Below are 25,048 nucleotides of genomic sequence, written 5' to 3' on the forward strand. Positions count from 1 at the left end.
ATCTTCCTTATATCAAAACAGTTAAAATATTGGGTTTTCAGAAGAGGTTCTGACCCATATGATTAAATTTATTAGATAGAGCAAGTCCTCTTTTATTTTGAGTAAAGCTACTTCCTCTCATAGATCTATTTAATAAGCTTCCCACAACAACCCTTCACAAAATAAACAAAATAGTTTCTGGTGAGTGAAATTAATATGTCAAACAATCTAGTAGACTTCATGAAAGGAAAGGCAAGATATGTCACCACATTCAGACCATAATTTAATGGAGAAATTAGATATATGCATTCATAAATGTAAAACAAGGTAAAATAATTAAATGAAAAAGAGTAAGATTAGTGGATCAATTTAAAAATAGAAAATAGCTGAGACCAGTTTGGCTCAGTGGATAGAGCTTCGGCTTGGGGACTGAAGGGTCCCGGGTTCGATTCTGATCAAGGGCATGTACCTTGGTTGCGGGCATATCCCCAGTAGGGGGTGTGCAAGAGGCAGCTGATCGATGACACTCTCTCATCGATGTTTCTAACTCTCTATCTCTCTCCCTTCTTCTCTGTACAAAATCAACAAAATATATTAAAATAAATAAATAAATAAAAATAGAAAATATTGTATGTGTTAATTAAATGAAATTTGATTGACAACTAGAGACATGGAATTTTTATAGCAAGTAGTCAAAGGAAGCCTTGTGATGGTAGCAAGGCATTTAATCTGGAGTCAGAAAACCTGGGTTACAGTTTGGCTCTGTAACAACTAGATTTGTGACACGGCACAAGTCACTTTCCTTAACCAAAAATATTTTATAATTTGTAATGTACACTTAAATGATTTAAAATGTCATACTCAAAAGCCAAACAAGTATGCATATCATGTGCAAAGATGTGAAGATAATGAAGTGTGAAGTGTGTTCAGGGAAGAGCTGCACCATCTAGTTTGGCTGGATTATATTATACCATGTAGGAGATAAGCATAAATGGAATGAGGTAGCCTTTGAAGGTCTTTCAGTGCAAAAATGAGGAATTTGTGTAATGAAGGAAGCATTATCTTAGAATTGCAGGAAGATTTATATTTAATAAAATTCACCTATTTTAAAGATACAATTTGATTACTTTTTTCATTAATCTCCAAAGATCTCTCTCTCATGTTCCTTGGTAGATAATTCCCTTTCCCAATTCCAAGCATCTAGTCTTCTTTATATGCTACTATAATCTTGCCTTTTCCAGAATTGTGAATAAGTAGAATTATACAGTATGGAGTCTTGTGAATGGTGTTTTTCTCTTAGTATAATTATTATATGCATCCAGAGTTCATTCTGTTTTACTGATGAATAATAGTAGCTCTATAGTGATCTTATAGTTTGTTTCCATTCACCAACTGATAAACATTTGGGTTGTTTAAAGTTTGGAACCACTCTGAAAAATGCTGCCTGGGAATTCAAATACGAGTCTTTATGTGGACATATGTTTATATTCCTTCTGGGAAAATAGGCACAAAATGGCTGAATCACATGAAAATTGTATCTTTAAATTTTGAAGAAACTGCCAAACTGTTTTCCAAAGTGGATGTGCTATTTTCCATTTCAAAAAGCAATACATTAGAATTCCAGCTGCTTCACCTCCTTGCCAAGATATGGCATCATCAGAATTCCAGTAGGTGTGTAGTAGTATCTCAATGTGGTTTTAATTTTATTTACTATGACTTATAATATTAGAATCATTTTATGTTTTCTTGTATCATCTCTTGAGTGAAGTATTTTTAAAATTTTGGTGATTTTTAATGAATATTTGTTTACATTTTGATTATTAATAAGGATAAATTATCATTACACATTTTGGATAAAAATCTTTTATCAAATATATGTTTGTCAAATCTTTTCTCTACTACTCTTCACTTCATCTGGACAACCCGTGTTCCCAGTATTCTTTCATATTTTCAAACAAGTTGACCCTTATGCTCTACCAGATTCTGCCCAGTATGGGAAGAATCACGTTTTTAGTCTGTCTATCCATTTTGTCCAGCCCCCATGTAACGTCAATAGACCTACCCTCACCTGGATCTCTAATATTTAGGGTCTTTCTGTGACTTCCATGTCTTGGCCATGTGCTATAGCTTTAAAACTTGTATATAAAACTGGATCTGAACAATGGGTTGCAAAAGGGAAGATGAGTTAAGTCAATTGTTTGGTTATCCAATCACTCATTCTATGAACAAGTGAGAAAATATAAAAGAAGCAAAGGAAAAAAATAATTTAATTTTTAATTTTTAAGGTTGCATATTTTTAAAATTTAGTCATTTTTAATGCTTTTTGGCCAGAAGAGGGTATTAAGGCCACTAAATTATTGACAACATAACTTTACTTTTCCTACAAAGAATGCTAAGTATAAATTGAGAAGATGGTGATTTTAATAAAACAAAAAAATATAATGCCAGATTGTATAGATCCTAAAGTGTTATTGGTTAGCTTCATAGATGGGGAAATAAAAAATATCTTAGATTATAGCTCAAAGCCTTATTCCTTTGGGCAGGTTAAATTGTGTTCCTTCCAAAAAGATAGAGGGATTGATGTGACAATGTCATCAAATTCTAGGATTTTGAATTGTTTCCATGACAGGAGGTTTGGCAGTTCCAATGAGACTGCAATTTTATAATTTAAGGTGTTTCTTACAAAGGCTGGGTGAGAACAAGTAAAACAGTCATTTTAAATGACATTTGTCTCTATGTACTAGTTCAATGAGAATTGTGAGCTGTAAGGGCAGTGATATGAAAGGAAATGCCTATATCAGAAGTTATATTTTATAAAAATGTTTAAACTGCTTCGTTGGTCACTTTGGCTCAATTTCTAACATTTTTAAATATGGTATATTTTCTTAATTATCGGCATTTCTCCATATTTCAGAAGTTTTCAACTTTTTTCATCTCATGGAACACAAACTAAATACTAAAATTCTGCAGCACGCAAGAAGTATATATATTTTTTTGCTGATTAACAAAAAAAAATATGGATAATTTTGATTCATTTACACTGGAAAGCTATTGTTGCATTGGCTGTTGTCATATTTTTTTTTGACAATTTAGAAAAAAGAGGTTAGTTCCCCAACTAAATACTCAGGTATTGCATGTTTTAAAAATTCTTGCAGTATACCAATTGAAAATTGCTGTTATATTTAAATATCCTAATTTTCCACTAAAGACTTACTAATATTAACTAACTTAATTGTAAGATTTGAATTTATTTCTTCCTCTACTACCTCCTTCATCTTCTCCATCTATGCAGTCTTTTAATCGCTTTCTCAGCATTTTTGCTGATGTTCTATCAAAAATATTCTCATCTCTTTCTAAGGCTCCACTAATCACTTTATATATTTTATTCCAATTTTCACTGTCCTATAAAATCTTCCCTGTTTTTCATAAGTTGAGTCATCACAAATTCATCCTGCTTTTTTAATTGTCAAGTCTAAAGACAGATTTTCATTCCTCATCCTCTGGACTACCTACATTTTAAGGCAGTTAGTATCTCCTCAACTTTGAATGCATCTTATTTGTTGTATGTGTCATACAGTTTCAATCTGCCTTCACACCCAAGAATCTGTTTCAAGTGCTTATAGTCCTAGTTAAGGAGCCCTGTAGACTAAGTATCCGTGTTTTATACTCTTTGATATTGACCTTCCTGGTCTCCCTCAGTGCTCTTTGGATAAGATGGATATATTTCCAAAGAGCAGCCAATATCAGCAGGAGTGGTTTGCAGAGGAGTACCATGGATAGGAAGTGGGGGCGGATGTCTTATGGCAGTATAGAGCATGATTTGTGTAGAATATCTCCTCTGCATACATTATCACACAATTTGGCACTCTGTGAGATAAGTGGCAAAGGATTCATGTATCCTAGATCCTGTTAAATGTCACCTAATCAGAAGTAGACTCACTTAAGCAACTCTGTTACTACCCATGATTTCAAGCTGCTTAGGTCTTTACTACTTTGATTAAAATAGTTGAAAATAAAACCTAGGGAAGAGGTTCAGAACTTAGGTTCTGGCCTATAGCACCAATTCTAGTTTAGGTGATGCGGGCAGGGAATAGAAGCCTTGGTCTTCCATGATCACATGCAGGACCTATTTCACTCCCATTCAACTCTTCGATGCATGATCCGGCACTTTAATACAAATCTCCAGCTCATGCAAAATCATTCTTATTTTCACAGTCTGTTTTTGTTCCTCTCACTAAGATCACTAGGAACACCATTACTTTCTCTAGAAAATTTCTACTTGTTCTTCAAGTTCTGGCTTAATTGCCACCTCTTTCAACCAAGCATTTTCTATCCCTTCACCTGACTGCTTATGCTCTCCCTGCTTATGAGTTAGTATTGAAGCAGAGGTCTCTTCCTTTTAGCTGAGTACACAACTAAGGCCTTGTGTGTGTGTGTGTGTGTGTGTGTGTGTGTGTGTGTGTGTGTGTTTTAACTTTTCAAATGGTGGTGGCTTGTTCCAACTAAATGTTAGGGCCATGTACATATCTTACTTTTTAAAAGATGTATCAGAGCACAGAGAATGAAAATGCTACCTCAATTCTTCTCACAAACTTGCTAGATATAAATTGATTACTGTTTATATGTAGTTACCTAACTTTTAGGGTGTTGAATTAAGTTGGAGAATAAGGTCAGTTCTGTCTCAGAAGAATGTCATTATTCATCTAGTGTCAATGCTTAAGAAGATGTGTTTGTGCCAAAGGGATGAAGAAAAATGAAGCAGGTTAAGAAAAATAAATCCAGAAAACAATAACTGGGAAGAAATCAGAGTGAGTGTGCCCTGACTCTGCCATCGGTCTAACAACTGATGAGGGAACTTATAATAAGTTGTTTGATCTTGAGATTCCTCCCTTTTATTTTTATTTTTTAAGATATCTTTTTATTTATTTTAGAAAGAGAGGGAGAGAGAGAAACATCAGTGTGAGTGAGAGAGAAACATTGATTGGCTGCCTCCTGCTCACCCCATACTGGAGATCAAGCTGCAACCGGGGCATGTGCTGCCTGGGAATTGAACATGTGACCCACTAAGCTACAAAGGCCAGAGCAAGAGTCCTCCTTTCATGATAGGTAGGAATTCTGACCTTTAAGAATCTCAGTTTGGCATCACCCTAGATGACTATGATATTCTGGATGAAACACATCTTTTTAAGCACTTTTTAAAACACACCTATATACTGTCATCTTTTTAATTCAGATTTAATTTGAAGTTACATGATTATAAGCTTTCAATATGAAACATTTGTGTCCACAGAACAAAACATATAGACCCAGCCTTCACAAGAACTCAGTAAATACTTTCTGAATTAAATTAAATATAATTGGTTTTTATTCTATAACGTCCATCAATTAATGATAATGTAGTATACTTTATAGGTGATATCACTGCCCTCACAGTCTAATTGTCAATTCCCCAGGCAAGAGTCATTCCTTATCAACCTTTTCTGATCAACTAACAAGAGGGTAAGGAAAGTATTCTCATTGTTTAATTTGATCTAATGGGGAAAATGCATTTCCTTTTTAGATTTGTTGAAAGTAACTCCATTTGAGTAAAATGACACCTGTCAAGTTCCTTGATGGTTTCACATTTCCTGTTAAAATTACAGGCACAGAAAGCATACCAGACAGGTCCAAAGCACTTCAGTGACATGAATAGTATAGCTATAATTAGTGACTTTTGCCTGGTGATAACAAATGCCAGAGGGCATCTCAGTCTCTGCAGATGAGTTCTCCAGGATTTAATTAGCTCTATATTTCTATTCTTTGTAGAACTATACTGTTCCTAATATACCTGGTGCTTGCTTCAGGTGTGGGTCAAAGCATGCAGCTGTCAATTATTTAATATTCATGACATTTTTTAACAAGTGAAGTATATAGTATGAAGCCTGTAGTATGGGAAGACGTAGAAGCCAGTACATTTGTGGAATGGATAACCCAGTTTGTTGAATAATAACTTAAATAACTCAGAGATGCAGGGCATTTTGTTCTTAAACCTTGATATCTGTCTTTTCTCTTGGCTTGTAATAGTCAGGGGAAGGACAATGAAGGAAGTTTTAGTTTCTATTCTCTGATATCTCTTTAATTTTGCACATAACGGCAGGTTTCAAATTTTCAACTTTAAAATGGAAACTTAAACTTGCTCATTTATAAGCCTCCTCCAGTTTTAAAAGTCTAGGCTTTGATGATGATTATGGAAATTTTCATCAAATCACATTCAGACTTATTGTTCTTTAAAATAGATTACTGGGGGTGCAGATTCAATTTTTGGTTTATAATCATATAAATATGTATAGAGAGAATGAAATTCTATAAATTTTTAACTATATAATTTTAGTGTCTTAAAAGTTTGAAAACAATTTTCTTGACAATGCCAGTGACATGGGCTACATTAAGTCATTTAGGAATTAATCCCAGGAAGTGAGTTAGATAGTTCTGAAAGTAATAGTGACTTTTCTACCCTTTGGGATACATTTTGGTGTCCTAAAGCAGAAATTTATTGAGTACCCTGGTTATTACAGCTCCCCACAGTGCCAAACTAACTACCTCTTTCATACCTCTGGAGAATCTGATTCCTTATAAATGTGTTATAGTCCATTTTTAAGCTCATTCTGAATGTTAGCCTAATGGCATGGTTAATAGTCATTGCTCATTTAAGCTTAAGTCAATGTTCCTTTAGAGAATGGACCCTTGATTTTACTTTTAATTACTGAGCAATTATGTTGTTGACATCAGGATGGAAGGATAATATTGTGGTATGGGCACATATGGGTATGATAGTAAACTTCCTTCTGAGTTAATGCATTGAATTAGGACAATTTTTAAGTAATAAAAATGACTTTGGCATGTACCACACGGTTAGATGCTACATAAAGTATGGCAAGTCATGAACTCTCAGATATAATATTTATTTTAGTTGATGCAGAGAGGAATAAATATAAATATTGATATAACTTTTAATAGCCCTTGTGGAGATATGGTAGTCATGTAATAATCTCCATACATTTAAAGTACATGGTTAGCGGAAAGCAGTTTGGCTCAGTGGATAGAGTGTAGGTCTGCAGACTGAGGGGTCCCAGGTTTGATTCCAGTCAAGGGCATGTGCATTGGTGGCAGGCACATCCCCAGTGGGGGATGTGCAGGGAACAGCTGGTCCATGTTTTTCTCTCATTGATGTTTCTAGCTTTCTATCTCTCTCCTTTCCTTTCTGTAAAAAATCAATAAAATATATTTAAAAAATAATAAAGAACATGGTTAATCAGTTTTGTGATGTGTATACGTCTGTGACACCATCACCACAGTCAAGATAATGAATACATCATTCCCTGCCCGTTTTCTGATGCCCTTTGTAATCACTGCTTCTTGACTATCTCAAGCCTACTCCCCAAACAGCCCCTAAGATGCTGTCTGTCATTAGAAGTGTTTATATTGTCTAGATTCTTATATAAATGAAATGATATAGCATGTACTTTGTTTGGCTTGACTTTTTCACACAGCCTTATTATTCTGAGATTCACTCATATTGTGTGTAGTAATAGTTCCTTTCTTTTCACTACCAAGTGGTGTTCCATGTACAATACCAATATACTGCTATATGTTTACCCATTCCTCTGCTGATGGGTATTTGGGTTACTTTCAGTTTGGGGCTGTTGAAAATAGAGCCTCTGTGAACATTTATGAATAAGGCTTGTACTGATATATATTTCCTTTTCTCTTAAGTCAATAACTGAATGCTAAAGCCAGTTATTCTGGTAGTTGTTTTTTTTTTTGGGGGGGGGTGGGCTGTGTAGATTCCAATAGATTCTATATAGAAGATCACATAAAGACAATTGATTTCTTCTTTTACAATTTGGAAGCATTTTATTTCTTTTCACTAACTGGTTACACTGGCTGGAGCCTTCGATACAATGATGAACAGAAGTGGTGAGAATAGGCACTCATTCCTCTCCTCCTTCTAACCATAGAGCAAGGCATTCAGAATTTTACCATTGATTATGATGCCAGCTGTAATGTTGCATAAATGTCCTTTATCAAGTTAGGATGTGTCCTTGTATTAACAGTTTGCTGAGAATTTTTTTTTTTTTTTTACCAGAAATGGATATTGCAGTTTGTCAGATGCTTTTTCTTCATCACTTGAAATGATCATATTTTCCCTTCTCTAGTTTGCTAGTATTGTTGATTTTAAATATATATAAAATTGATTTTTTTTAACAGAGAGAATGGGAGAGGGAGAGAGAGTCTGAAACATCAATGAGAGAAACATTGATCAACTGCCTCTTGCTGGGGATGTGCCTGCAACCGAGGTACATGTCCTTGACCGGAATCAAACCTGGGACCTTTCAGTCCACAGGCCAATGCTCTATCTACTGAGCCAAAATGTTAGGGCAAATTTTATTATATTCAAATTCTAGTGTTCACTGTGCCACACTTATTTTTGTTTATACATTGTCTTGGCTGTTTTCATACTCCAAAAACAAGATTGAATAGTTATAGTATCTGGACCTTTATAGAAACAGTATGCTGACCTTTTATCTAAAACATTATATTTTAGTTTTATTTTCATATATACTATTTTATCCATCATATTTTAATTGCTCATTTCTCCCCACTAAGATACACATCCTTCAAGGGAAGACATTTCTGTCTGTTTTGTTCCCTCCTCTATTCAGTGAAGGCTTGGGAGGGGCAAGTGCAGGGAAGAGGGGGTCAAAGGAAAAAAAAATAAAAACAAATGGGACATCTGTAATACTTTCAACAATTAAAGATAAATTAAAAAAAAAGTGAGGACAGATTTTGTGTAGCCTAAAATATTAAGATGAGAATTTTGGTTTGAGACCAACTTTTGAATGTCCTGTTTATTTATAAACCTTGGAAAGAAATGGAGGAGGAAAATGTTACAACTCAACTGAGAAGATGTCAATTGCCCTGTAGTTACTTGTGATTTGGAGCAATTCCAAACAAAAGCAGAAAATCAAAAGATCTCATCCCCTTTATCGTCTTCCCTTCACTTTAAGAATACCAGTTACAAGTGCCTGAAAGAAGCATTTTCATGGTATTTCCCCAGACCTGATGTGCTACTAAGTCTGGAGACAATCTCTGGGGCTCCAACAGGCACACATTTGCAGAATATGGAGTTTCAATTTTATGTCTTGTTTTTGCCATTATGTAGAGGTTACTTTGATGTTTATTATACTGCTGGATTGATACAAATTATAGTCAGATAAACACAATCAACATTTTTTACTAGTTGTTCCTATTGTGATTTGCCCTCAGTGGGAGGCAATGGTAATTTCTGGTAGTTTAGAAATTTGATGCAATACCCAGCTTGACTCCCAAGACATTGAAGGGGATTTTTATATTTTTAACCTACTTGAACTTTCAATACTTGATTTAATATGCACTTGCTGGTATCTATTGTTAGCAGGTCAAAGAATTTTAATAAAGGACATGAAGTGTTTGAATTAATGTACTCTGCTAAATTCCCAAAGTATTTTTTTAAAACGCAGTTTCTACTTGGTGGTAAACTAGAATTATGTGATTATGAAACAGAGCTTTATAACTACAACCTAACATAAAATTTCAACATTTTAACAGGTTCATTTAACCTTCCAGAGGGGCAAATTTATTTTGGAGAAGTGGAAAAATTTTAGATATTACCATTGTTTATGGCCCTCCAAATTACCCACAGTATAAAAACAGATATACCACATATCTGGTATTAACATTTCATGGTGGAGGGACTAATAGGAACAAAGTATGAAAAGACATATTGGAGGAGGGGAGTAAAATAAAAATATTTAAGAAACACTTTACTTTACACAATGGTGTTTTTCTTTTGCTAATCTACCTTGATATCCCGATAACTCAACTTGTAAACTGTTTTGTATGTATCTTCAAGTGTAGCATGTGAGCACATATGTGTGTCTGTGTATGTACATGTCTGTACATGTTCTACCCAACTAAGGTGTTTACTACTCAAGGATAGGGGCTGTGCTCCTTGTGTTTTAAGATCTTGTACAAGTTATCATTTATATGTATTTTAGAATATCTAGCTACTCTGATCGACTAATGATGAGCTATAACTTTTAAAAAATATATATATTTTTTATTGATTTCAGACAGGAATGGAGAGGGAGAAAGGGATAGAAACATCAATTAAGAGAGTGAATCATTGATTGGTTGCTTCTTGCACACCCCACTCTGGGAATAAATCCCAAAACCCCTTGTGTGTGCCCTGACTGGGAATCAAACCATGACCTCCTTGTTCATAGGTTGAGGTTCAACCACTGAGCCACATTGGCCAGATTAAACCATGAGTCGTAAGGGATTTTGTAAATCTCTATTTTTCTTTTGCTTTTTTATCAACTTCTTTAGGGATCTCCTAGTCATCGGTAAACCAAAATGTTTTTTAATTAGTAGTAGTCATCTCATCACAAATTCTAATGTCAAGTAAATAAATCCTTTGCAATATGAATAAATAAACACTTATTTATTACTTATTGGTTTTAAACAGCAGACATTTACTTCTCACATTTCTAGAAGCAGAAGTATAAAATCAGGGGGTTAACATGGTTGGTTCTGGTGAGAGACCCCCCTCTTCTGGGTTGCAGAAGGCTGACTGCTCATGTGTCCTCACATGGCAGAGAGCAAAGAGAGCCACACTGTTTTATTTTATTTGTATGTTAATGTTTCACTTGTTGAGTGTTCCTAGATATGCTTCAGTAAATATGTCTGAACTAGATTTTTATTTTAACAAAATTGACACACATGTTAATAAAATCTCACTTCTATGAAGAAATGGCTTAATAAATGTTAACAGCAGTTATCACTACCTTTTCCATATTGATGACGGGCATAACTTCGATTGGACCCTCTGAATTTTGTTCTACATTGTAACATGACATACTATAGCTGGAACTATGTTTGAATTTGTGGCTTAGCCTTGGCTATATTTATGACCTATGGGAATTTATTTAAAAACTCCAAGCCTCCAATATTAATCTGTAAAATGGATATTATAATAAAACTAGAGGCCCAGTGCACAGGTTTGTGCACTTGTAGGGTCCCTCAGCCTGGCCTATGTGGATTGGGCCAAAACTAGCTCTCCCACATCCACTGAGGGGTCCCAGATTGCAAGAGGGGAGTTCTTGGGTAACATACCTGGAGTCAGGTTCCTTTCTCTCTAGTTCTGTGTGCATCACTCAGCTTGGCAGCTCCTGCGTTGAGAATCTGCCCCCTGGTGGTCAGTGCACATCATAGCTACTGGTCAGACTGTTGGACGTTTGCTTAGCCTTTTATATATATAGATTAACCTTACAGGTTTATTTTGAGAGTTGAGATAAGAGATACAAAACTGTTAGTATGGAGACCAACACGATGAAAAAAAGAAGTAAATAGTCCTAGTAACAGTGGTGGTGTATATAAGCAGTAATATAATAGTGAAATTCATAGTAATTTCTTAGATGTGTGATCATGTTATTTATATGTTAAAGTACCCATGTACAACTATTTCCTATCCAATGACAGGAAAGATGGTAAAATTCTAAGGTATTCTTATCTTGAGATGTGGTCAGTTAATGTTAGAAAATAGGTGGTTCAGAGGGGTAAAAGCCATCAGAATGATGCAGCTCAAATAAGAAAAATGGGGAAAATTTACCAGAAAAAGGTCATGATATGAGTAAATTACAGGCTACATGAGGCAAAATAGTGAAGATGGTAACGTAGAGAAAGCATTTTAAGGGAATATTTCTAATTGAAATTCAAAAGGGGAAATGTTTCCAGTTAAGATAAGATCCAGGTAGAGCTATGCTCATACAATTAGAGTTGAAGACCATCTAATCTGAGGGAGTTGAGAAACAATTATATCCATTTATCAGATAGATCATTTGCTTGTCTGTTGACATGAGGTAGAACTATGGCAGTGGATAAGGTAAGAAAGAAAAAAAAAATGGGCTAGTGTTTGAAGCCCTCAAAGAGTATAGGAGTGTGTCATGTGGACCAAGATATTCTGGTGACAAGGGATTTGATGATGTGTAATAAGAAAAGTTTACTAAACTGAGCGCATAGCATTCATTGAGTGTTAAATGATTGTAATATATGTGTAATATATAAAGATATTTACAGAGGTACAGTGCACTCCTAGTAGTGTAGGTAGTGCACACTCAAGGCAAGGCTGATCGTGGTAATTATAGTGAAAATAAAACATTAGTGATTGTTCATTAGATGTTCATGGCATAATTAAATGGGGTTACTTCCCTGAAACTGATTAGCCAATCCAAAAGAAGTTGCAGCACAAATCTCTTTTATCCAATCGGATTGAGCAGTTAATATATCGTGAGACCTGTGGCTTAACTGTTAATTCTTATAACAAAAATATTATGGTCAAACTATTACATGTGCTCAGAAAATAGGAAATTAATTATGAACACCTCATTGAGTGCATGCAGGGTTGAATATCCACAGTTTCTGTTAAAGCATCATTTGACATAATTCCCCTAACACCGATTGAACATTTCTATTGAACTCATCTAAACGTGCTCAGCCAATGAATCCCCTGAGAGTTTCTGCTTCATTAACTGTTTACATGGTGACCTCAATAGAAAGGTTTTATCCTGATGAGATATCTCTTGCACTGGCTGCCATAGATACCAATTGTAGTAGGGCTATACAACTCTTCATGATACATTGAGAAATGAGAAATAATACAATACATTAGCATTTATAACCTTGCCACATTAAACACTGAATCACTACTTGTGGTGTTAACTTCTTAATAGCCTCCATCATGTCACATCATAAGTTCCATCCATGAAGTCCTCAATTTCTACTTATTTGGAGTGAAAGATACATATGCAGTTGTATTTCCTGGTCATATTTCATGGCTTTACTATTCTAGATTTGAAGACTGGTACTCCATGTGTTCCATTTCATTTTTAAATGTCACTATTATTTGCATCATGTGTTACAATGCTAAATACAAGTATTAAAATTTCACCAAGCACCCAGCTGGTGTGGGTCAGTGGTTGAGCATCAACCTATTAACTAGGAGGTCATGGTTCCATTCATGGTCAGCACACATGCCACGTGGCAGGCTCGATTCCCAATAGGGGGTGTGCAGGAGGCAGCCAATCAAGGATTCTCTCTCACCATTGATGTTTCTATTTTTCTTTCTCCCTTACTCTCTGAAATCAATAAAAACATATTTTAAGCTGAAACCGGTTTTTCTCAGTGGATAGAGTATCGGCCTGTGGACTGAAGGGTCCCTAATTCGATTTTGGTCAAGGTCACTTACCTTGGTTGCGGGCTCATTCCCAGTAGGGGGTGTGCAAGAGGCAGTTGATCGATGTTTCTCTCTCATCTATGTTTCTGACTCTATCCCTCTCCCTTCCTCTCTGTAAAAAATCAATAAAATATATAGAATAAAGAAAAAAAAACATTTTTATAAAGTTCACTGTGCATCTTTTGCAAAAAAAATCAGCAAATGCTTGTTTGTTTTTAAAGAAAAAATTATTTGGTATACAATATTTGTCTGGTAACAGAAGCTTTGTTATAATGAAAATGATGATTATGATGATTGGAAAAGTGGAATCATTCAGTGGGTGGATCAGAGAAAGACATAATAATACTATTTGACTTTTACATAATACTGTAATGACTTTCAAATATATCTTTTGTAATAAGCTACAGATGTATACAGATCAACATATATTTAATTTTTATTGTTGAGAGTATTACAGATGTATCCCCATCTCCCTCCTCTTGTGCCTTACCACCCAGTTCCCTCCCCTGCCTACGAGAGTGTGTTACTGGGGTCTAGTCCCAAAATGGTTAGTAAGCTCTGCCATATTGTGTAAATAACTTAGTTTAGGGCCTCAATCTACATTTCTAAAATTAGAAAAATGGGTGACATAATCTCTAAGAATGCAACTCTAAATTCTGTCATACTAAGTGATATTGGCTACTATTTCTGTCTATAAAATTATTGATTTTGAATATCATGAAATTTAAAGTACAACTTGAAATTACTGTAATTTTAGTACTTTTCCATATTTACTCAATTTAGTCCTATTCTTTTCTAACACAGATTTAGATTGTTTCATTCGCTTATTCTTGATAATTATTTGCTAATTGATCTTGCTGTTGTTAATCCTTCTTTTCCAGCCATATTCTATTTAATGATTGGATTCATTTCTAAAATGCTATTATTCAAATTCATTTAAACATTTCTGATACATAGAGAACCAAATCATTTCTATCTAACATATCTCATAGTGAATTTCAAGTTGTATTTCATGCTGTATCTTTGTTATACTCTTTGCTGCTTGGCTTTTTTAGCCCATATCAAATTCTCCCTTATCCACAATCCTGCAAATCCACTTGGCTTAAATATGGTTTTCAATTGCTGTTCACTCATTGAGAACCTCTTGAAAGCAGGCTTATCTTCCCTTTTATTACCTTCAGTGCTTAGCACAGTGATGAAACTAGAGCTGGTATGGAGTAGATAACCATTGCTGAAGTAGATCATAGGCACACTGTTTGTTGCACTTGGGTCTGTGTTTGTGATTTCCAGGAGTTTTGCTGATGTCACCTAGATTCTTTTCTCTGAGCCCCTTTAGACAAATGAAGGTGAATTTCTAGGATGAATGCAATATATTTTAATGTAGAGTTAACTTCGGCTGAAAAGTTGTATGGAAATATTTCTGTGATGTAACAGAAAGGGCACAATTGGTCTGGAGTCAGAATATTTAACTTTGTGAGGTTTAGTCACTTCACTAGTCTAAAGGGATTTAAAATGTCTTTTATACTGACATCTCTCACTCTCCAGGGGAATCAGCTGAGAAGCAGAATGGGAAAAGACTCAAACATTGTACAGTGCTGTTAGATAAGAGGGAATATCTTTACCATAATAAAAAATAAATTGTGTTTTATAATATGCAACCAAAATCCACAATTCTACGTCTTAGTTAAAAGTAATTCCATATTTGCTTATACATTTCATGAAAAGTATCTGAAATTTAATTTACAGAAATTCTATCCATCCTTTGAAATATCGAAAACAAAACAAAACAAAAAAATCTCTTACTCATTGTAGATGTCCAGATGCTTTATTATCTGCTTTTGGAATGATAAAGCAAGATCACCAGGCTCTGACCTCCAGAGTACTAGTTAACCATCTAAGTCTTGTCCATCTCTCTCTTTTTTTTTAAAAAAAATATATTTTATTTATTTTGTACAGAGAGGAAGGGAGAGAGAGAGTTCGAAACATCGATGAGAGAGAGTCATCGATCAGCTGCCTCTTGCACACCCCCTACTGGGGATGTGCCCGCAACCAAGGTACATGCCCTTGACTGGAATCGAACCCAGGACCCTTCAGTCCCCAAGCCGACGCTCTATCCATTGAGCCAAACCGGTCTCGGCAAGTCTTGTCCATCTCTTGAACTAACTTACATAAGCATGCTCTTGTCCTTTGGGTCATAGAGTAAATCTCTTCTTTTAGGAACCAAAACTGGATATGATGAGATCAAGGAAACTGCAAAATTAATTTGCATTCAAGTGTTTTATTGTGGGTAATCTTTTTCTTGCCTTTTGTTATATTGAATTTATATTTCTAGAGGGAAATACATTTCTATATCATTATTTTATTTGACTTATTTTTCTCTCTAAAGTAGAAGGACTTAAATTTTGTCATCTTGGCTTTTTTGAGACTTTAATAAACTTACAAATGCTCTTCCCACAGAAATGCTTTAAAAATTCCAACATGCCTCAGGTGCATCACTAATTCTCTAAAGCCAATCAGATCCCTAGGGCTTCAGAGTTTATCAAAATGTACCAATACAATGGACATTATTTGTTGTCATCACAATATGAGGAATTGTATTAAAAAATGTTGCCCAGTCATGGTTTAGAAAACAAGCTTAAATAGGAAATTACAATTACTGATAGATCCATCTCATTGAGTTTTCTACTTTCACTAATATAAACTTGACAACCTTCAAAAGTGTTTTATGTGTCTCATTTTTTTAATTCTGCATGTGGGCCAAATAAGATAAACAGAAATGTATGTATATCTAACAGGTGTCAGGAAAACTCTCAGTGGTATTAATTTTTTTCTTTTTTAGTACAAAGGCTCCTTGTACTAAATTATTTTAAAAAGTTAAAATAATTAAACTGACTAGTTGAAAGATGATTTGGTGTAGCCATATGTGGGCCCTACTCATATATATTTTCCCTACTTCTCCATTCTAGTTCCTAATACAGCTCCTCAGAGCTTCCAGGAGTCTAAAATACATTAATGAACCAATGGACAAGATGAAGAAGGGAATAGGTATTTTAGGTAGAAGCAATAGCTCTCACAAAGATAGCAAAGAAAGGAATAGAGGTTGAATTTTGCCATAAGAAATGTACAAAGTAGAGAAAGATGATAGATTTTTAAGTAACAGCCTCATTCTTCACAGCCTTGTATTCTACATAAAATAATGTGAATATTATTCTGCAAGTTTGAGGATTCGTGGGTTTTAAATGAAGGGGTAATTTAATAAGATTTATATTTTAAAAAGATTATTATGAAAATTGTATAGAAGATAAATTACAGGAAGGCATTAACTGAGGTTAAAAAAAGATGAGATAATTTAAGTAATTCAGGAGAGAAGTTATTGAAACCAGAATTGAGGAAATAGCACTAGGAGTAGCAAAAGATGACAGGTTCCTAGGATATTATGTAGGTACAGGAATTGACAGACTTGGACCATTTGGATATGGTAGTAAGTGAAAGGGGGCAGTCTATTTTCCACATATTGTTCAGGAAATGAGGGAAGAATTGCAGGATGGAGAGTAGGTAATTTCAAGTTCATCTTGCCCTGTCCTCTAATTATTTTATCTGCATGAAATATTACTTTCCCGCTGGTTCTCAACCTTTCTAATGCCCAGACCCTTGAATACAGTTCCTCATGTTGTGGTGACCCCCAACCATGAAATTATTTTTGTTGCTACTTCATAACTGTAATTTTCTACTGTTATGAATCATAATGTAAATATCTGTGTTTTCTGATGGTTTTAGGCGACCCTGCTAGCGGTTCTCAACCTGTGGGTCAAGACTGTAGTAGAGCCTAAAACCATCAGGTTGAGAACCACTGATGTAGAGCCTAAGACCATCGGAAAACACAGGTGTTTACATTACGATTCATAACAGTAGCAAAATTACAGTTATGAAGTAGCAACAAAAATAATTTTATGGTTGGGGGTCACCACAACATGAGGAACTGTATTAAAGGGTTGCAGTATTAGAAAGGTTGAGAACCATGCGCTAGTAGAGGGTGATTTCTCCTTACGGCATGTATTTTGTGAAGAAGTCTCAAAAGTCGGGTCTTTAGATTATTCAGCAGGAGCATCTGCATTGCTAGGTGGAGAATAATGGTTACATCATTGTCAGGCTATAAGAAGAAGTGGACTATGAATGTTTGGCAATATCTTCCATGTCTGTGAAAGACAAAAATATCTCTGTGTGTTTGCTACACAATTCTCACATATATTGGAGACACCTAACCTGCCTGAAGTACTTATTAGAATTTATTTATAAGTAGAAGGGCCAGGAAAGACTAACACATTTGGTAAGTTAAAATGAGCTTATATATTCTTTCATTAATTCATTTTATTCATCTAGATTTATTGTGTGACAATAGATATGTATTTATCTCATCATGGAAAGTCTAAAGGTAGATTGAATAAAGATACAGTTCTTTATTCTGAACATCTATATGAAAGGCTTACAGTATAGATGTTTAAAGTAAGGTATAAGAAGTAATCATATTATGTGGGTATACATTCTTGTGGTACCACAGAATGCTAAGGACAATCAGTACTATTGGGGTAGATAGGAGGTTAAGCCCCATGGGAATATATGAATCTCATTGTGGTTAGACTTTGGCAAATGAAAAGATTTAGTTGAGTGAATAGGTAGCAGCTTATGGCTGACAGTGGATAAGCTACTTATATTTGTCTGTCTAGATATCTGCACAAGGGTCCATCCTCCTATGCCGATGTGGTCCTCCATGCCTGCAGGATTCAGGGATTATGCGTTACTTCTGATGACCTAAGTTACCGTTTCCCTGCTTTGGATGATGCTCCCAGTTCCAGGTGTTGGCCTGACTCCTTCTACTCAGGTACCACTTATTGACAGAGCCACATCTGATTGACTGAAATTGTTAATGAAATAATTGCCATTGTCCATTAAGAGGGTACTCCATCTAATCATTCATAAGAAGATAAAAGTGTTATTTGTGAAAATGAAACTTTTCCAGCTCTTCCAGAAATCCCAGACCTTTGGAGAGGAGTATTTGGAGATCACTGGGTGGGTGGGGGGGGATGCAAAAATGACAGTTTTTTCTAAATCTCATTCTGGTTAAAAGTGTCCAGAAGAAAGCACTAGTTTCCAAAAAGCATATATGTTGCAGCAGAATACTGCAAAGCCAGAACTTTGAGAAAGGGGTTTAGGCACAAACTCTCTTAGAGTCTGTGGGCCATATCACATAAACAGTGATCTTAGGCCACATGTGCATTAAAATGAGTCATCTTTAGGAGACAATTGGGGGCTTTAACAAATGGCTTATGTGAAGCCAGTATCTATTGAGAACATACTGATAAAAATCCTCTACAATTTTTGACGTTGATTGTTCTTAAATTTGCTGGGCTTGCTCTTTGAATAGCTCTACTCTAGGAAACAATTTGGCCACACCTGAGCTGGGATTGAAGCAAGAAGGAAGCAAAATGGGCACGATTTACTTATGTTTTTCCACTGGCTAATCAAATGGCACAGAATAAATATTTAATAAAAACAAACAAAAACAAAAAAACCTCTATAGATAAGTTTTATTAATGGAATAAGTTTTTTATTGGAAGACAAGTTACTTTCATGTTGTCTTTTTTGATTTTCCATTTATTACTTCTCTCCCCAAGTGTTCCCATGGCCTCATAGCCTTCCAAAGAGGATATGTGCCTGCTACTTTTCCTTCCATGCAATATTGAATGCATATATTTAGAATGCTCTGTCCTTTTATCCATTGTTCCACAGTAATAAGCCATCACTGGTATCATCATCATCATAATCACCATTAAGAATTATAGCATACACTTTGAGCCAATATTAGTTTGCATGTCATTAGCTACCAACATTCTTTTAGTATCTTAATTGGAAATCACTTAATTAAACTAACAAGGTCAATGGCAATTCCTTTTTCTTAAGCTTCAGAGCACATGCACAACCATAGAAGTTTTTTATCCTTCAGATTACATTAGTTCACTCTTAAACATTCATTAACTTCAGTCCTAACACTCTTTATTACAAACTGGGTTGAGATATACATGGAAACACTCTCTCTCTCTCTCTCTCTCTCTCTCTCTCTCTCTCTCTCTCACACACACACACACACACACACACACACACACAACCACACAACCACACACACACACACACACACTTAGAGAGCTGCTTGGGAAAGGGCTCCCCTATCTGACTTTCTACACATTACTAGAGATTTGAGCAGGCCCAATAATAAATCACACAGTGTTTTTGTTTATGCTTCAATGCAATTTCCCCAAAACATTTTTGACAACCATTTAATTTCTGGTGAGATATTTATACACTAACCCGCACTTCAAGCAATTTATTGTTGAATATAAAGTAGAAACAATAGACACAATAGTGTGATTTCAGTAAATAACAAAAATTTATAGCAATTGTTGCCATATTAGAATATAGTTTTACTGTCTTCAAAAGCAGATGGGATTTTAAAAAGGAAAAATGCCTTTAAAAATGACAAGCACGATGTAACATTGAGGTAAACAGCTCAGGAGAGTGAGTACCCAATTGTTTGTGGTCTTATTGGTGAGCTTGTTATTTTTGCTTTTCTGAAGGATTGCGCACTTTCCTGACTCTGGACTAGACTATCATTTTAAAGGTTGATACACAAGCAATAAAGTAAATTTTCCTCAATAATTTAGCCAGGCTCCTCCTATTCATGAAATGTGGGAATTAGATTTAGTATAGTTATGCAAATTGGGAAAGAATAAAAGTTTGCCTTTGGACTTAATGGTAAAGCTTCTCACTTCATCCTATGACACTGTCAGACGATGCCTACTCACTTATCTTTCAGGGAGACTGTAATGGGATTGAGGGCAACCTAGATCATTATTTTTCAGAGGCAGGTTTGTTGGCAGAGGCTGTAACTTCTGATTACTCCAGTCTGACTTCCTACCAAATTAGCTATCCTATTGTACTCAAATGCTCTTTTAAACCAATGGCACTGCTTTGCCACAGCCACTGGGAAAACAAATCTGTCAGCAGATATTTCCTTATATAAGATACCATGTTAAGCATGAAAGAGTTTCAAACAATGTAAATCATCAATGAGACTTTAATAAATTCACAACTGAGACAAGGAATAAATAGTAGTAATTTAGCATTTCTCATATGATGTAATGGAACTAGTTCAGGATGATGGGCTTTTAAACATGATCAGCAAATGAGCTCTATTACCTTAGTTAAATCAATGAATTTACACAGATCTCAGCTGAAAATTCCTGCTCCACTTATTCCTATCTCTGTCCCTTTCAATTGTACAATAAGTTGGGAACTCCCTCAGGTGTTTTTTGATGCTAAGCCAAATCACATCTTACTGCTGTTCCTATCTTGCTTTTCACTCCAATTTTGTGCAATTCTCTTAACTGCTATGATTCTGCAGTCGCTGACATGCCCATACCTCCCTTATCTTGCTTTGTACAGCATTACTTTAGCTGCCCATCCCATCGTCCACCTATTTCCTTGCACACTGTCCAGTATCCTCTCTCCCTTGACTTAGCAGCTCTCTTTCTTGGCATATTCCCCACTTGGCCTGTCTGTCTAGAAAGAGGTGGGTTTATATACTATTGTAAATTGCTAACTTTCTATATCACAAATCCACACCTATAGTGACTTTTCCAAACACATTGTATTAATTTTTGCTTTTGGGGGTCCTCTATTGATAATACTGGTTTTGGCTAACATGATGTGTTCATAGCTGATGACCTTACATGGTTATCAGAAATCTACCTGAGCTCCTTATCGAAGAACACTTAATATGCACTATCAAAATTATTCTGGGTCATTTGTCATTGACTTGGATATTTGGAATATGAGCAATGAAATCATAATCCTCATCTCTGTCACAATCACTGTCATCACCATCACTGTTATAGTTAATATATAGTGTACCAGGAATGGATCCAAAAATAATGCACAGGTTATCTCATTTAATCTTCCAAACTATCCTAAAGAGTAATATTATTGGCTCAATTGTTTTTTCAGATAATAAAACTAAGGCAGAGAAAGGCAAAGTTACTTGAACAAAGTTAAATCATTGTAAGTGATAAAGCGGTAAAATCCATGTCATCTGACTTTAAAGATCTTCAAGAATGCCTCTAAACTTTGTATTTCGGCCACTAGAATGAAACTGGGGTAAAGGGTTTTCTATAGTGATGAAAATATAAATACCTTTATTAACTAGTACAATAAAAATGAATGAAAATGTAAGTATTTTTTCAAATGCTTGTAATGCCCATAAGAACATAAAAAGGGGAATGACAAATATATGTATATAAATCCACAATATACAATACACCAAATTACAACTGTACTAAAGCAGATTCATCCAACACAGTTTAGTGTCTTTCAAACCTGTTAAGAAAATGGTAGGCAGTGTTATTGATCTGTTTCCTTATGGATTTTGAAACAAACTATGCTGTATAACACAGACTGCATAGTATTTACAGAGGGGCGAAGATGTTGACCAACTGTCCAAATACACAGAGAGCAGAGGAAATGATGTGAGCTTATTTGGACACGCCTATCACCAAGCTCACATTTCAGGTCTTTGTAAAGCTGTGGAATACATTACAAACAGATTTATTATAATTCAATAGTGCTTTCCCCTCTTGGAACAAGAGAACATAAATGTGAGCAATAACATTTTAGGATATGTAAAAGTTCAGTATGTGCTTTCTTTGGCATTTTGATGAATAAAAGAAAAGATGAGAACAAAATTTTTCATCCAAGCAAATGGATCTAGATTATTATCATATAAAAATCCATCATACAACCCCATTAAACACAATAATGATAACACATAATAGCAGGAATGGGAATGCTAGGGAAATGTGTTCATAGCATACTGGAAAGAGGGCTGAATTGTAATTGGGAGGCCCAATGGATCTTTCACTGATTGGATATAATTCACATAATTTCTGTGGGTTTCTGTTTTTTCATCTGTAAAATGAGGAATTTAGGCTGAAATAATCCCTTGTAGTCCTAACATTCTGCAATTTAGATTTGAATTTGGATCAAAATTTATCCATGTATATAACTTCTGGTAATATCTACTTTTTTCCCTGCAAAAAACTTTATTTTTTCATTTGGGTGGTTAAAAGAATGGCTAGTAGTTTTGGGAAGAGACTCAGGTAAAAGCCAGAGACACTAGAGGGATGCAGGGGGCGGCAGCGGGGGTGGGAAGGTGGGGAGGGAGGGTAGAGTTCTGAAAGGTTTCTGGGCTCCAAAGGCTCCTAGTCATGCTTGAGGGTGAACCTTTCAAAGAGATACTTGCCCAGCCAGCCTGGGGGTGGGCCAGCCTGCAGAGGTTAGTCAGGTGGTCACCCATCTTCTTGATCAATTTCACCTCCTCATCCAGGAAGTGGTTCTCCTGGAAGTTGCAGACATGAGGGTCTGCACAGGTAGAACCCAGGGCATGCAGCTCCAAAATGGTCTGGTTCAGACTCTTCTCCATGGCCAGGGTGGCTTCCATGGCATCCTGAGTTTGGCCCACTCATCCTGGGAAGGTTTCTGCACATTCTGAAAGAGAATACGGCCGCCTTGCTTGTTTTGTAACTTTAAGAAATGCTCTGTGCCCTCGTGCTTCTCTGCCAACTCGGGGAAGAAGTGGCCCATCCCTCCAGAGCGACATCATTGCGGTTGAAGTAGTAGCCCAGAGAGAGGTAGGTGTAGATGCAGGTTGGCCAGGCGATTGGCCACTGCCTCCACCTTGGTGGAATAATTCTGACACATTTGGGAGTTCATGGTTGTTCAGCAATGAGGAGTTAAGGTAGGAAAAAAAAAAAAAAAAAAACACCAAACACACACACACAAAATGGTGTGTTGGCTGGTCCTGGAGGTGGTTCTGAAGGTGGAGACTGGATGAGATAGAGTAGAGTGGCTGGAGGCTGGAAGAATGGGTGTCCCTGGGTCTCTTCCGTCCAAACTCTGTTGAAGCAAAAGACAGATCCAGGACCTCCCAGTGTGCTGCCTCTGATGTATTTCTTAATGTGAAAATGCCAGATTATTTCCATTTAAAAAGAGAGTTTGTTGCAGTAGAGGGAAGGATCATTGGCTTAGAATCAGACTGAGGTTTTCATTCCAACACATCCATTTACAAGCTTAGGATATGCGACTTAAATCTGTCACATATGGGGCTGAATATACTATTCACTATTTGAAATTATAAGATCTGTTTTACATAGATGAGATAAGCATTTCATAAAGTGTTGTGAGATGACTTTATAACTTATTAATTGACTTAATTATAAAAGGGACACATAGGCCTTTAGAGGGTCTCTCAGACCTTTAATAGAAAAAAAACCATAAAGGCAGGGAATTTTTCTGTATAGTATTTCATAGTATACTATTGTTAGAATTCTATAATGAACTAGAAACCAGCATCCCTTAGGCTTCCTGACCTGCTATAATGAGAGCTCATATAGCATAGGAAGTCTATTTGGTGATTAAAGGACTAAAGGTAGTGGATCTACAGACATAAGACATGGTTGTTATTATTATTATTATTATTATTATTATTATTATATTGCTATTATTACTTGCACTGGAATCTCAAGAACAGGGGAGTGTATCTGTTGGGGCTGGGTGAAGTGAGGCTCTTTGTAGGGGGGAACTTAGATGAGCTATGAGCTCTTTTATGGGCCATCCTTAGTTTGAGAATCAGTATTCCTTTCTGTTGACCTCCTTGGTGTATATTCTTTTCCAACCTTAAATGCAAGCAGCTGCTTAGAGCAAAACCAACTCAAACACAACCTCGTGTTGCAGTAGCTTTTGAATGAAAACTGAACAAAATGCAATTAAGAGTTTTGTTCTCACCTATGCAGATAACACCTCAATTTGTATGTATTTGTGGCATGAATTTCTTTGAATAATTACTCTCATGGACTTTTGCCAAGAGGCATATTTCTTCTTTCCCAGCACTGCTAGCAACAGCTAAAATACTAGACAAGCACTCTTACAACTAATTATATTAAGAAGTCTAATTAGTAGAAAATAAAATATTACACTGATATTAAGCATTAAGTGGTTAGACTAAATATAGACACTGACAGCTACTTTGGTCTGCATAACTCTATTTAACCAGCAATTGTGGCCCCTTCATTGCATTCCTTTTTTGCCAAAAGGATCTCTATTGCCTGGCTTTGCTTCTATGTTTAGTCTGGCTAAGTTTCTAGAGATTCCCATGCATTTCTTGACTTCAATGGAAATAAACAGTGCTGAATTATTTCCGATGCTACCTATAGAGGAAAGGGGTTTCTTTAACAGATTGATACATTCAGATTTCTCTCTGCCTATCCCCAGGTCTCTGGGAGTCATGTTTTACTTTTTGTCACTAATCTGTGTTCTTTCAGCTTCCCATCCAGTTTTTCTCTCAGACACACCCACAAACCCACATCCAGGAGAATTTAGGTTTTTCATGTATATTGTCAACCTTCAGTGTGTGCATTGATAATTCAATGATCGGGGTGACTGTTAATATTTTTCAGATATTTATATAATGATATTTTATTTTTTTTAAATTTTATTTCAATGTAGTGTGTGCTATCCTCTCAAATCTTAAAAAAAAATGTAGACGTTTGCTATTATGTTGGCAAAACTTGTTTTACTGCCACTAAAAAACAACTTTACTTCTTTCAGATGATAATTTTTATTGGTAGCATAACTTTCACTTTAATTTTTTTT

At 35.6% G+C, this 25,048-nt stretch overlaps 1 pseudogene across 1 annotated transcript; it reads right to left on the bottom strand.

Annotated features, from left to right (window-relative positions):
* Positions 1-21,595: 21,595 nt before the first annotated feature.
* On the bottom strand, positions 21,596-23,110 carry LOC311625123 (ferritin light chain-like; annotated as a pseudogene). The gene has a single exon. The product of its transcript is annotated as a ferritin light chain-like (transcript).
* Positions 23,111-25,048: the final 1,938 nt, after the last annotated feature.

Source organism: Pipistrellus hanaki (assembly GCF_964339955.1).
Source record: "Pipistrellus hanaki genome assembly, chromosome: 6".
NCBI classification, from domain to species: Eukaryota; Metazoa; Chordata; class Mammalia; order Chiroptera; family Vespertilionidae; genus Pipistrellus; species Pipistrellus hanaki.